Below are 14,040 nucleotides of genomic sequence, written 5' to 3'. Positions count from 1 at the left end.
GAATTCTGACATTGCGAGAAACGGCACAACAATTTTCAAACTTTGAGTAATGCCATCTTCAGTGTGTTTTTTTTCAAAGTCTGTAGTTGTGTTTTTCAAAGTTTGGAAAATTTGCAGTGGCATTTTTCAAAATTTGGAAATTACAGTGGCATTTCCCGGAATCGCCGGAATTCGAGTGTCATTTCTCCAATTAACCCTAAATTGTAAGATATTTTGGATACTTCAATACGGACAACATACAAACTGAAATGAGTGAAGAAATACACTAAAACACGTATGTATATATCTGATTCAAAAAAGGTCAGTACATCTTATAATAATGAATGGATGGAGTATTTTGAATTCTAATTCAAAGGAAGTTCTCAAAAGACTCGATTTTTATTTGGGGGATCTTGGCAAATTAGTAAGAAAACGCGGAAGTGACTAGATTCCACATTTCAACACAAAACTATTCAAATAGCAAATATAGTCTTTGTACTAGGTGGTAAAATTGGAGTGTATGTGTGTTTGCAGAATAGCCTCGAGTCTATGCAATCGATTTATTTTTCCAGATAGAGTATTTTATGATAAAACCATACGGCTTGTTCGGTTGGGATTTGAAGGGATTAAATCCCTTGCAAGTCCAAATCCTACTCTATCCCGTTCAATCCTCTACAAAGCCTTGTGGGGAAGGGGGGGGGGGGGTTAACCAAACAAGCACTTACGAAGTTCACAACGAACCAATGGCAGTGTGTGGAGAGCAGTGATACAATATGACACACACCATATTATACCAGGACATAATCCCGCCAAAATGTAGAAGGACAAGCATGTGCCTACCTAGAAAGTCTGAGACATGCGCCATTGTACGACAAATCTGTTAGTGCTTGAGACCGATCACAATTCAATGGTAAGAGCTTCTACATTTTGAATAGACCGAACATAAGTAGCATCATGCGGGAGTTCAAGTAGCTTCAACATGAATGACCCTTCATGAAATCGGTGGGAAAAATAAAAAAGATAGTGAACTGACACATGCTTTAGCGTAGTTAGGTCGTAAGGAGTTGTGCTTCGGTGTTTTGAAGGTGTTGTGCCAACCCGCCTGTTAAATCTAGCCTTGCTTGGTTGTAACAATGACTTTGTGACCTAATTAACCCACACTCAACCTCCACAAATTAATGACCTCGTCCCTATCGACTTATTCTGTAGGTCTCCCTCGCCTTTAGTGACCGATTCCAATGCCCCTAGGGATGGATCTTCACTCTCGTATGTAGATTTGCTCTAGTTCGTGAGAAACTGGCGTTGTCGTGCCATACGTACCTCGGTCCTTGTCGAGGTGGTACTGGTTCCAGCATCACTGTCGGGCACGTGATGGTTGCTTTCCCCTTGTCGGTCTACCAGGTTGTGTGGGGAGGGGATATCGTCGACCAAGATGATTCCTCCTCGGTTTGTAGTGGCATCAGCGATCTCTTCAATAGGATCATATGACTGCTTTTTGGTGTTATATGTGGGTTAGTGTCTCTTCGCTCGATCTTTGCCCTATTCTCGACATTGGCGATTTGCGCTTCGGATCGCCGCCGTTTCCATCTCTCATTAGCATGCGTTGACTTCCGGGTCGCAGTTGCAATGAATCCTTCGGTCCATGATAAGTACTAGGTGTGGCTTCAAGTTAGGCTCGCGGCATGCCATCTACTTGTGCACAACGGCGAATTCCCGTTGAGTCCATTTGTAAAAAAAATGTAGGGATGCTCTCTTGTAACTCTCGTACTTGGTTAATTTATGGCTTCTTGCAAGGCAAAAGACAAAAGAATCTTTTTAAAATAACAAAAAGTTGTGCTCTAGCTCCCTTGGTGATGAAACTATGCAACCAAAGTTTAGGGATGGCCGATGTTGGTTTGGTGATATATTCTGTTGCCATTTACTTGGACAATTTTTGTCACATAGAACCCACATTTGATTGGTCTAGTTTATTGTCATAGTTGAACCATGGGATTTGTACGCGGCTTCTTCGTTGGAATGGAGGGAGTGCGTGCTAACTTGGCATGCGGTAGCAGACACTCTTTTCATCGAGGGGCGAGTGAATCCATCTGGGGTCTAGTGTGGGCCAACCATCGAGTGTTTTCCCGCAAAAGACATTGACTTCTTGCCAATTAGGTCGGCAGTTGGATCATCTAAAACGTAGAATTCAAGGTAAACTGCATTTTGATCCACCTATTTGTTGCCATTTCTAGCTGAAGTTATACATTTGTTAGAGAAAAGCATGAAGTTATGATTAATTTTATAAACTCACATAATCAATATTATAATGTATACCCAGTCAAAAAAACATCGTTACCTACAAAATGAGACTAGTACCGCATGATGACGGACCGTACATGTGGCTTTAGCGTGTGCATCACCATCACAAGTACTCAAGCAATGAACCACACTATGCAAGAACAACTTGCGCTATTCGGCAAAATTCCACATGCTCGATCGATATTTTTCCTATTTATCAAACCCCCGGATTATTAAAGGATGTTCATGTCAACTCGCTCTCCATATAAAACGTTTTAGGTAGTGGTGACCTAAAATGTCTTACATTTATTTGCAGAGGGAATACATCCTACCAAACCAATGTGTATAACAGAACTTCAGATTTTGAGTAGCTCCTTGCTTTTTATATACAACACCCTTCCGTAAAAGAAAAACAGAAAGAAGGGAAGACCCTTTTGTTCCCCTAAAAGAGAAAAGACTTCATATTGTGAGCTAGTGGACCGTTAGTTTGTACTCCCTCTGTCCTTGAAAGTGTGTACTTCCAACTTTGTTGAAAAGTTAAACTTTTTTATGTTTCACCGTATTTATATAATAATGGACCAACATTTGTGCCATCAACCTAGTAGCATTGGATTCATGACAAAATATATTTTCATCATATCCGTATTTGGTTTCACAAACATTGACATATTTTTGCACAAATTCGATCAAACTTTTAAATAGCTTGACCCTCCAACAAAGTTGAAAATACACTCTTTTAAGGATGGAGGAAGTATGTGTACTTGCCGGGTTGTTGGGTATTGCTCCAGGAATTAAATTTTGGAACTCTAGCTAGTTGAATGGTCATTCCTACAAAAATGCTAAACATACGAAATTATTTTACGTACCCTATGAACTTTCGTTCCCCACTAACCCTCCTAAAATGGGTGGGCCCATGCCCTCAACAATCTCCAACTAAAGATGGACACATAATCTTGTAACGTCCCACATCCCGTAATCGACCGGAGGTGTAGCAAAGCTCATCATTCCTAGGCTGTTCTAGATCAGTGTACATGCCTAACCTACTTCTAGAAGTACAAATGTATTTACTCCCCGTGTTCGGTTTATAAGTCGGGCATAGATTTTTTGGTCTTCAATTTAACTAGAACAATATGTACTTCCTTCGATCCATATTAATTATCACATACTTCCTCATTAATATAATTTCGTATGTTTAGTCCAAATCCTACTCTATCCCGTTCAACCCTCTACAAAGCCTTGTGGGGAAGGGGAGGGAGGTTAACCGAACAAGCACTTACGAAGTTCACAACGAACCAATGGCAGTGTGTGGAGAGCAGTGATACAATATGACACACACCATATTATACCAGGACATAATCCCGCCAAAATGTAGAAGGACAAGCATGTGCCTACCTAGAAAGTCTGAGACATGCGCCATTGTACGACAAATCTGTTAGTGCTTGAGACCGATCACAATTCTTTGGTGAGAGCTTCTACATTTTGAATAGACTGAACATAAGTAGCATCATGCGGGAGTTCAAGTAGCTTCAACATGAATGACCCTTCATGAAATCGGTGGGAAAATAAAAAAGATAATGAACTGACACATGCTTTAGCGTAGTTAGGTCGTAAGGAGTTGTGCTTCGGTGTTTTGAAGGTGTTGTGCCAACCCGCCTGTTAAATCTAGCCTTGCTTGGTTGTAACAATGACTTTGTGACCTAATTAACCCACACTCAACCTCCACAAATTAATGACCTCGTCCCTATCGACTTATTCTGTAGGTCTCCCTCGCCTTTACTGGCCCATTCCAATGCCCCTAGGGATGGATCTTCACTCTCGTATGTAGATTTGCTCTAGTTCGTTAGAAACTGGCGTTGTCGTGCCATACGTACCTCGGTCCTTGTCGAGGTGGTACTGGTTCTAGCATCACGGTCGGGCACGTGATGGTTGCTTTCCTCTTGTCGGTTTACCAGGTTGTGGGGGAGGGGATATCGTCGACCAAGATGATTCCTCCTCGGTTTGTAGTGGCATCAGTGATCTCTTCAATAGGATCACATGACTGCTTTTTGGTGTTATATGTGGGTTAGTGTCTCTTCGCTCGCTCTTTGCCCTATTCTCGACATTGGCGATTTGCGCTTCGGATCGTCGTCGTTTCCATCTCTCATTAGCATGCGTTGACTTCCGGGTCGCAGTTGCAATGAATCCTTCGGTCCATGATAAGTACTAGGTGTGGCTTCAAGTTAGGCTCGCGGCATGTCATCTACTTGTGCACAACGACGAATTCCCCGTGAGTCCATTTGTAAAAAAATTGTAGGGATGCTCTCTTGTAACTCTCGTACTTGGTTAATTTATGGCTTCTTGCAAGGCAAAAGGCAAAAGAATCTTTTTAAAATAACAAAAAGTTGTGCTCTAGCTCCCTTGGTGATGAAACTATGCAACCAAAGTTTAGGGATGGCTGATGTTGGTTTGGTGATATATTCTGTTGCCATTTACTTGGACAATTTTTGTCACATATAACCCACATTTGATTGGTCTAGTTTATTGTCAAAGTTGAACCATGGGATTTGTACACGGCTTCTTCGTTGGAATGGAGGGAGTGCGTGCTAAATTGGCATGCGGTAGCAGACACTCTTTTCATCGAGGGGCGAGTGAATCCATCCGGGGTCTAGTGTGGGCCAACCATCGAGTGTTTTCCCGCAAAAGACATTGACTTCTTGCCAATTAGGTCGGCAGTTGGATCGTCTAAAACGTAGAATTCAAGGTAAACTGCATTTTGATCCACCTATTTGTTGCCATTTCTAGCTGAAGTTATACATTTGTTAGAGAAAAGCATGAAGTTATGATTAATTTTATAAACTCACATAATCAATATTGTAATGTATACCCAGTCAAAAAAACATCGTTACCTACAAAATGAGACTAGTACCGCATGATGACGGACCGTACATTTGGCTTTAGCGTGTGCATCACCATCACAAGTACTCAAGCAACGAACCACACTATGCAAGAATAACTTGCGCTATTCAGCAAATGTCCACATGCTCGATCGATATTTTTCCTATTTATCAAACCCCCGGATTATTAAAGGATGTTCATGTCAACTCGCTCTCCATATAAAATGTTTTAGGTAGTGGTGACCTAACATGTCTTACATTTATTTGCAGAGGGAATACATCCTACGAAACCAATGTGTATAACAGAACTTCAGATTTTGAGTAGCTCCTTGCTTTTATATACCACACTCTTCCGTAAAAGAAAAACAGAAAGTATGGAAGACCCTTTTGTTCCCCTAAAAGTGAAAAGACTTCATATTGTGTGCTAGTGGACCGTTAGTTTGTACTCCCTCTGTCCTTGAAAGTGTGTACTTCCAACTTTGTTGAAAAGTTAAACTTTTTATGTTTAACCGTATTTATATAATAATGGACCAACATTTGTGCCATCAACCTAGTACCATTGGATTCATGACAAAATATATTTTCATCATATCCATATTTGGTTTCACAAACATTGACATATTTTTGCACAAATTCGATCAAACTTTTAAATAGCTTGACCCTTCAACAAAGTTGAAAATACACTCTTTTAAGGACGGAGGAAGTATGTGTACTTCCCGGGTTGTTGGGTATTGCTCCACGGAATTAAATTTTGGAACTCTAGCTAGTTGAATGGTCATTCCTACAAAAATTCTAAACATATGCAATTATTTTACGTACCCTATGAACTTTCGTTCCCCACTAGGTCGTACCATATTAATTACTCCCTCCTTCCATCTATATAGGGCCTAATGCGTTTTTAAGACTGCCTTTGACTATTGACAAGATTAATAGTACATGACATGCACAATGTGAAAATTATATCACTGAAATCTTCTTTCACACACGAATTTAACGGTGTGCTTTGTGTAAGTTGCATGTCATATATTATTGCTCTAATATTTGGTCAAAGTTAACCTTAAAAAACGCGTTAGGCCTTATATAGATGGAAGGAGGGAGTATCACATACAAAATTGTTGGGCATAGATTTGTTGTCAAATGTATCCAATCAATTTTTTGTCAGAAGCATAAAGAGCGGACCGTTCCCTGGTTCTTTCCATTCCAACAATTAGTTGTACGCGATGTACATCATCAGGAAACTAAAGTTCATGATAAATGTTTTTTCTCCCATTGATTGTAGAACAATTCTTCTCATTAATATAAACAAAAGTTATGTACAAGGAAAAAAATAAAACAAAATCAGAACAGGGAAGGAATCCGTTGATCAAGGCATTCTTTGTTTTTCTCTTTGATGCTTGGCCAACATAATATCCCACTTCATTTTAAAGCATTAGGAATCTCTTTAAGGGGTTTCATTCTTGAAAATCTTGATATTTCTTTGGGTCCATATGTTCGAACAACCCATGATAATAACATCTCCATTGCAATCTTCTTCGGGAGAACTTGTCTTATAAGCAGAGGGTTTTTTTTCGTCAAATGTTTAACTTCTGGATTTTGTCAAATATTTTGGAAAAACTTCCAAGATTAAATATTAAGTCGAATACCCATTCTTGCGTTGTATTACTATACAGGCACACCTGAATGACTTGACAAATTTGCTAACCAGATCAGATTTCTGTGTTTGAAACGATATAGCTTTGTCCAGGAAATCGGGAGAGCAAGTTGTTAGGCTGCCCGTAGTGGGTAGTATCATAAGTTAGTATCATGCATATGAAACTAGTATATAATACTACCTTCATAATATACAGTACTAATATAGGTTAGTAACATAGATAACTTATGTATATCATGCAAGACACGTTGTATAATATTTATTATGATACGACATCATGCTATGATACTCGATTTTTTTTAGTTAGCCATCTCGTCAAAATTGACTAATTAACATGCACGATACTAGCTATAATACTCTCATTACGGGCAGCCTTAACCGTTAGTAGAGTGTATGGATGAGTGGTGCGGTCAAGAGCAGAACATATAATGCATGAGAACGTGTAGTATATTGATAGGACGATTAATTAATTCATTCCAGTACGTGATTCAAGCATTTGTGTTGTCAACAGCATTTGTACCATCGATAGTGAATAGTGTATGATAAAGGTAATAAGACAATGGGAAAGAAACAAGCTATGTAATCAAAGCGAAAGCTTGGAGCTTTTAGTTGTAGCATGTATAGGAGCGGATAAGCACTTTGGCTCTCGGATGTAGATGCACGTGATATGAAAAAAAATAGTACTTCCAGTAAAAGGCAAAAAATTATGATTTTTTTGGAAAATAAACTTGACTTTTATTGTATTCATATAAACAATTTCACTGATGAATGACTTTCATGGTATTCTAGGTGGAAAAAAATCAACACTGTATAGAAGTTACAAATCACACTTTTTGTCTGGGTGAAAATTAAATCAAGTTCCATCCAACTAGTAATTTCAAGGGTGCATGATATTTGTAGGTGAAAAAAATCAACACTATATACCGGGAGTACCATGTATCATATGCATGATACTCCTGGTACCGTGTATAGCAGCCTAATAGCTCCACCCAGCAAGTGTGCACGGGAAAATATCAGGTGCTACCGGCTCTTAGGTGCTACCGTGATACGGGCATCCGGAAGCCGTTGGATCTCTGATCTAACGGCATGTGAGAAGCTATTGTATCTGTGCGCAATTTTCAGACTCTAGGATGACGTTTTTGTAAAATGTTCAAGAGCTCCCGGAAATCATCGGATCTTATATCCAACGGCCCAGGAGCCCGTATCACACTAGTAGAAAAGGGGGCAATGGTCCAGGCCGGGTCAACCCATTAGTCCTAGTTCAATCCAGAACCGGGACCAATGGGGGCATTGGACCCGGTTCGTGAGCCCCGGGGGCCGGCCGGGCCACGTGGGCCATTGGTCCCGGTTCGACTGGACCTATTGGTCCCGGTTGGTGGGACGAACCGGGACCAATGGGCCTCGCTCCTGGCCCATCACCATTGGTCCCGGTTGGTGGCGTGAACCGGGACCAAAGGCTGCCCTTTAGTCCCGGTTCGTGGCACGAACCGGGACCAATTATTTGCCTATATATACCCCTCGCCCGCGAGCAGAGCACTCCCAGTGCTCTGTTTTTCGTGGCCGGCGAGGGGAGAGCTTTGTGGTGCTCTAGCTCACCTCCTATGCACACGAGGTGTTCGATGGAATGCCCGAGCCACACTACTTAAGCTTTCCCCTCTCCAAGCTTGACCTCCAAGCTCCATTTTCCTCAATATTTGTCTAGGTTTAGCGGTCCGTCACGTCCCGTCCCCGTCTTCACTGCCGTCGATCGCCCGCGCCGATCTCGTCGCCGGCACCACCATGGTGAGCCTCTTGTTCTTATCTTCTTTCTGAAAGAAAAAAAATTCTTACTTGTATGTTTATATAGATACTTGTATAATTTTCTTACTTTTATTATTGCATCTTATATAGTGCGATGGTTTTGGTATCCGCCCCCGTCGGCCCTCGTGCTGTCTATGATTCGGATGTGGTATATATTATCTTTTCATAACTATTGGTTCATTTATTGTTTATGACAATTATGCCAACCAACGTGACATAGATTTTATTTATCTAGGAGGTTGTTGAACTAGAAATTCCAATCGACCCTATTGTCGAGAGGTTAAATTTAGTTGAAGAAGAAAACAATTTGTTGAAGGAAGAAATTAGAAAAATTGAGGAGGAGAAGATGATATTGGAGTTGCATGTTGCGGATGTCGTCGATGATCACAAGATCAAGATGGATGCAATGCGCTTGAAGATTAGAAAGATTAGAAAATATGTCATTCATACCGAGGCTTGGTATCATTATGCCGTTGGATCAGTTGTTACATTGGTTGCGATTATGATCGCATTTGTTTTCGCATTGAAATGTTTTACATAGTTTCAGTGTATGGTTTAATTAATTTAGATGCTCTGCAGAGCTTTATGTTGTTAGATGAGAACTATGTATGTACTTTGGTTTTAATGTGATGATGAACTTCTATTAATTTGGTCACTTAATTATTTATTCATGATGTTTTGTAATGATTTTTGACACACTTAATTATATATAATGCACGCAGATGAACCGGCAATGGATGTACGGTTCAAGACACACCTCCGAGTACATTAAGGGCGTGCATGATTTTCTCGAAGTGGCTGAGGCAAACAAGCAGAATGGTTTTATGTGTTGTCCATGCCCTATATGTGGGAATACGAAGTCTTACTCTAACCGGAAAATCCTCCACACCCACCTGCTTTACAAGGGTTTCATGCCACACTATAATGTTTGGACGAGGCACGGAGAAATAGGGGTTATGATGAAAGACTGCGAAGAAGAAGAGTACGATGACAACTATGTGCCCCCTGAATACGGTGATGCTACTGAACATCAAGAGGAACCAGACGATGTGCACGATGATGCTGCAACGGGCGAAGCTGCTGAAGATCAAGAGGAACCAGACGATGTGCCCGATGATGATGATCTCCACCGGGTCATTGTCGATGCAAAGATGCAATACGAAAGTCAAAAGGAGAAGCTGAAGTTCGATTGCATGTTAGAGGACCACAAAAAAGGGTTGTACCCCAATTGCGAAGATGGCAACACAAAGCTCGGTACCGTACTGGAATTGCTGCTGTGGAAGGCAGAGAATGCTGTGCCTGACAAAGGATTTGAGAAGCTACTGAAAATATTGAAGAAGAAGCTTCCAAAGAATAATGAATTGCCCGACAGTACATACGCAGCAAAGAAGGTCGTATGCCCTCTAGGATTGGAGGTGCAGAAGATACATGCATGCCCTAATGACTGCATCCTCTTCCGCGGTGAGTACAAGGATCTGTACGCATGCCCGGTATGCGGTGCATTACGGTATAAGATCATACGAGATGACCCTGGTGATGTTGATGGCGAGCCCCCCAGGAAGAGGGTTCCTGCGAAGGTGATGTGGTATGCTCCTATAATACCACGGTTGAAACGTCTGTTCAGAAACGGAGAGCATGCCAAGTTGATGCGATGGCACAGTGAGGACCGTAAGAAAGACGAGAAGTTGAGAGCACCCGCTGACAGGTCGCAGTGGAGAAAAATTGAGAGAAAGTACTGGGATGAGTTTGCAAGTGAGCAAAGGAACGCATGATTTGCTTTAAGCGCGGATGGCATTAATCCTTTCGGGGAGCAAAGCAGCAATCACAGCACCTGGCCCATGACTCTATGTATGTATAACCTTCGTCCTTGGATGTGCATGAAGTGGAAGTTCATTATGATGCCAGTTCTCATCCAAGGCCCTAAGCAACCCGGCAACGACATTGATGTGTACCTAAGGCCATTAGTTGAAGAACTTTTACAGCTATGGAATGGAAACGGTGTACGTATGTGGGATGAGCACAAACAGGAGGAATTTAACCTAAAGGTGTTGCTGTTCGTGACCATCAACGATTGGCCCGCTCTTAGTAACCTAAAGTCTCATGACTGCCACGTGATTATGACACAACTGCTTCCCGTTGCATTGAGGGGGCTTCTACCGGAAAACGTCCGATTTGCCATTGTGAAGCTATGTGCATTCCTCAATGCAATCTCTCAGAAGGTGATCAATTCAGAAATCATACCAAGGCTAAGGAGTGATGTGGTGCAATGTCTTGTCAGTTTCAAGCTGGTGTTCCCACCATCCTTCTTCAATATCATGACGTACGTCCTAGTTCATCTAGTTGACGAGATTTTCATTCTGGGCCCCGTATTTCTACACAATATGTACCCCTTTGAGAGGTTCATGGGAGTCCTAAAGAAATATGTCCGTAACCGCGCTAGGCCAGAAGGAAGCATCTCCATGGGCCATCAAACAGAGGATGTCATCGGGTTTTGTGTTGACTTCATTCCTGGCCTTAAGAAGATAGGTCTCCCTAAATCGCGGTATGAGGGGAGACTGACTGAAAAAGGCACGCTTGGAAGGGACTCAATAATATGCAGGGACGGATATTCTTGGTCTCAAGCACACTACACAGTTCTACAGAACTCTACCTTGGTGACCCCGTATGTCGATGAACACAAGAACAGTCTGCGCTCCAAACACCCGGAGCAGTGCGATGACTGGATTACATGTGAACACATCAGGACTTTCAGAAGTTGGTTGGAAGCACGTATCGGAGGTGACAACACTATTTGTGATGACCTGTACTTGTTGTCCAGGGGACCATCTTTGACTGTATTGATTTGGAAAGGATACGAGATAAATGGGAATACATTTTACACGATTGACCAAGATCAAAAGAGCACCAACCAAAACAGCGATGTCCGCTTTGATGCAACAACCGAGAGGGGAAAGGACACATATTATGGTTACATAGTGGACATATGGGAACTTGACTACGGACATGATTTTAAGGTCCCTTTGTTTAAGTGCAAATGGGTCAATCTGTCAGGAGGCGGGGTACAAGTAGACCCACCGTACGGAATGACAACAGTGGATCTGAAAAATCTTGGGTACACTAACGAACCGTTCGTCCTAGCCAATGATGTGGCACAGGTTATCTATGTGAAGGACATGTCTACCAGACCGAGAAAGAGAAAAGATAAGGAAGCGAATACATCATACGATGAGCCAAAGCGCCACATAGTTCTTTCAGGAAAAAGGGACATAGTGGGAGTGGAGGACAAGACAGACATGTCTGAAGATTATGAAAAGTTTCATGAAATTCCTCCCTTCAAAGTCAAGGCTGACCCCAGCATCCTGATAAACGATGAAGATTATCCATGGTTACGGCGCAATAAGCAAATGACACAAGCGAAGAAAAAGTGAAGACTTTCTCCCGCAACTATTATGATGATACCATGCCAACTTTGTAACTGACAAGTACGATACCATTGTCCGTTTTGTACATGCACATGCTATGTGGGTCAATTTATGATACCATGCCAACTTTCAACTTTTTCACAGTTCATTTGAAATGCATTAATGTCTTATGGTTCGGCCCTCGTAATAATTAAAAATAGCAACAATAAGTATTTTGTTGTAAGTAGAAACAAAATAAAATAAATAAAGCAAGAAAGAAAACAAAAAAAATAAAAAAAGTGTTTTCAAATTTGAAAACTAATGGCACTAACAGAAAGTTTATAATTTTCCTAAAACTAAAAGCAAAAAGAATTGAAAAATAAAGCAAAAAACAAAAGAAAATAAATAATGCAGAAAACAAAAAAAACAACAATAAGTATTTTGTTGTAAGTAGAAACAAAATAAAATAAATAAAGCAAGAAAGAAAACAAAAAAACAAAAAAAGTGTTTTCAAATTTGAAAACTAATGGCACTAACAAAAAGTTTATAATTTTCCTAAAACTAAAAGCAAAAACAATTAAAAATAAAGCAAAAAACAAAAGAAAATAAATAATGCAGAAAACAAAACAAAAAAACTGGCAAAAAAATAAAAATAGCAACAATAAGTAAAGAAAACAAAAAAACAAAAAAAATGCCTCCTATTGGGCCCCCACGGCCTGAATACGACATGAAACCCTACTATGGGCCAGGATTCAGGCCCGCAGTAGGCCCAGAAGGCCCATCAGGCAAAGCAATAGCAAGTAGGCCCGAAAGCCTGCAGTGGAGAGGAGCTCAAGAGGGGTGCGGCAGTGGGGCTTATAAACCACTACGCGCCCCTCTCAACTAGCGAGGTGGGACTAAACTTTGGCCCCGACGCGGGTAGCACAGGGGCCTTTGGTCCCGGTTGATGGCACCAGCCGGGACTAAAGGGGGGGTATTGGTCCCGGTTGGTGGCACCAACCGGTACCAAAGGCCGCCGCTTCCCGCCCGTTGGGCTGCCGAAAAAGAGGCCTTTGGTCCCGGTTGGTGGCACCAACCGGGACTAAAGGGTGCATTAGTCCCGGTTGGATTCACGAACCGGGACCAATGGCTTTGCTATATAAGCAAACACTTTGCAAAAATTCAGAATCTCATCGCCAGTTGCCCCCGACGACGCCGACCCTCCTTGACGCCGCCAGGCTGCTCCACCTCGCCGTCGCCGCCGCCGCCGCCAAGGCCGTCGCCTCCCCGAGCCCGCCCATCCTCGTCGCCGGCCTCCCCGAGCCCGCGCCGTCCTCGTCGCCCGCCTCCCCGAGCCCGCGCCCCGTCCCGCCCCCATGCGCGCGCCGCCCCGAGCCCCTGCCTCGTCCCGCCCCCGCGCGTCGGCGCCCTCGCCGCCCCCACCGTCGCCATCGTCATCTAGCCGCCCCCGCTGTGAGCCGCCGCGCCGCACCGGCTCTGTTTTTTTCATTTTTATTAGTTTAATTTTTTGTTCAATGTATATGTGTATGTATGTGGCTATGTGTATGTAGATGTTCAAAATATATAAAAAAATTGTTCAGAGCATGTTTTTTTTCATATATGTATTTTTTGTTCATATGTGTATTAATGTTTTCATATATGCAAAAGATAGATTTTTAGGAAAGTTAGGTTTTTTTTCTGTTCATAGATTTTTTTAGGTGATATTAATTATTGTAGAATACACTACTAAAAAAAGGGCTATAGATGAGATTGACACTAATGGCGCACCAGACAAGGGGTGCGCCATTAGTATATACAAATGGCGCACCATCTTCAGATACGCCATTAGAGTTGAAACTACTAATGGCGCACTTGGCCCAAGGTGCACCATTAGTATCAAAAAAAAATTGAACTAGTGCGCCTATCCAAACATACTAATGGCGCATCCGGACACAGTGCGCCATTACTAGTTGTAACTAGTAATGGCGCACCCGTCGGAATGTGCGCCACTAAAGTTGTTTTTTTATTATATCTTTTATTCCTTTTTTTGCAATACTACTAATGGCGCACTGTACAACCG

This window comes from Triticum dicoccoides, chromosome 5B (genome assembly GCF_002162155.2).
Source record: "Triticum dicoccoides isolate Atlit2015 ecotype Zavitan chromosome 5B, WEW_v2.0, whole genome shotgun sequence".
Taxonomy (NCBI): Eukaryota; Viridiplantae; Streptophyta; class Magnoliopsida; order Poales; family Poaceae; genus Triticum; species Triticum dicoccoides.
This window is presented reverse-complemented; position numbering follows the sequence as displayed.